General features: G+C 29.1%; 1 long non-coding RNA gene across 1 annotated transcript; it reads right to left on the bottom strand.

Moving 5' to 3' along the window:
- Positions 1-838: 838 nt before the first annotated feature.
- LOC119687354 lies at positions 839-1262 on the bottom strand. Its single transcript, XR_005253153.1, has 3 exons — positions 1227-1262; positions 1025-1124; positions 839-952 (listed from the first exon to the last, which is right to left on the bottom strand). It is a non-coding gene; the product is annotated as an uncharacterized LOC119687354 (long non-coding RNA).
- Positions 1263-1767: the final 505 nt, after the last annotated feature.

The raw sequence follows: 1767 nt of genomic DNA, 5'->3' as shown, positions 1-1767 counted from the left end.
ATTAACTACTAAGTTTTAATTCAATTCTAGAACGAGATAGATACTTCATCGGTATGAAAAGAATCAATATAATTCGTCAATTATTTCAAAAATACATTTATCTTTACAGAAATTATAACATTGGACAAATACTGTATTTTTTTTTATTAATATTCCGATTTATTGCTTTAGTAGTAAAACTTTTGGAATATGGGTACTTATTTGTCGATTAATAGCATTACTTGATTAATAGATAAATTGTCACACAAGGCTTTCGGATAACGCCTCAGTTTAATGATTATATTTAATTTTATATTAGAATAATACCTAGTCAATTGAAATCATAGAGTGCTAACACAATTTTAAGCTAATTTCACTAAGTTATCTTCAAACCCCACCTATAATAAATCTGAGACTATAGGCCCGGTTACCGTATAATTCATTTGCAATATGCCACATACCTACTAATGTATATAAATGTTTTAGTGTTGAAATAAAGATTTTAGTTAAACTTGATTTGGTTATCATAGTTGTAGGTAAGTGCAAATTAGATTATATACGGTTTAAGGTTCGTCATGTGAGATCCCATATTGTGTAGATGGCAATCAATACAGGGTTTTTCAATAATTTCAACGGTCTTATTTTTCCAGTTGTATTTAGTCAGAAAGACATCCTATGGGATTGCCAAGTACTTATGATCAGTGGTCGTAAGAATGATAAGTGATGATGAGCGTTTGACAATATTCGAAACAGCGTTGTATGGTCAATCAAACTTCAATAAATTAACTACAATTTTTGTTGTTGCCTTTTAATTTTTATTCGAAACCTTCTAACCTGTAAATAGTTTCTTTTCGTCATAATACGTGTCACTTTTGACAAAAAGAATATACATTAACTTATTTAATCGTTTTAGCTTCACATTGTTGGGCACTTTGATATCAAACATCAACTATGTAACTTTTGAAATGCTAAACTAAAATATTAAGTACTTGTGAATAGCACCCTAAAAAATATTGTTTAGATCATGTTTAGAAAATTTACTTACGATTTAAAGGACAATCCCTAAGCGCCAATTGATTCCCACCTCACAGTACGTTCAATGTAAACCTACGAGAGTCTTGCGATTCAGATTTAATCGGTGTCTACTAAAATAAAAAAAAATTTGTAGTGTTTGATATAATTTCAAAAAAGCAAAATGATGGTAAAAAAAACAAAATTTTGTGTAGTTTTCAAAAATACGTTCATACAGTTGTTCTATTAATATCTCCAATAAAAAAAATTTTGAAGAACATTTTTAAATTTTTGTAATACATATTTTGACAACTTGTGCCAAAGTGAACTGTTTTTAATGAAGTAAAGTAAGTATAATTTTTTCTATTAAATTTTTTAATTTTTTATATATAATTTCAATGAACGCACAGGAAGATATGCTGATCTACGGTCCGTCATCAGTTAGAAGATAAATAAATGATAAGCTGGGATAAGCCCCCAGCCACAAAAGAGTAAAAGTGCGCAATAGCATTAACTCACAACAACATCACAACAACAAAAATAATAATGTAATATAGCTTATATTCACAGGCCTTACCTTATGTATAACTTCTGAATGTTAAATTTTTTAATACCTTTTCTGGAACATCAAATGGATGTTTTGTTGTCATCAAATGGACAAACTTACGCGTGCTCGTCCATCCAAAAAATTAAGGCAACTTTGATTAAAAAAATAAAAAGCAAAAATATCTTCTTCCGACTGATGCAACTGATATGGCCTCACGTTAAGTGTGTACC

Source organism: Teleopsis dalmanni, chromosome X, assembly GCF_002237135.1.
Source record: "Teleopsis dalmanni isolate 2A chromosome X, ASM223713v2, whole genome shotgun sequence".
NCBI lineage: Eukaryota > Metazoa > Arthropoda > Insecta > Diptera > Diopsidae > Teleopsis > Teleopsis dalmanni.
This window is presented reverse-complemented; position numbering and strand designations above follow the sequence as displayed.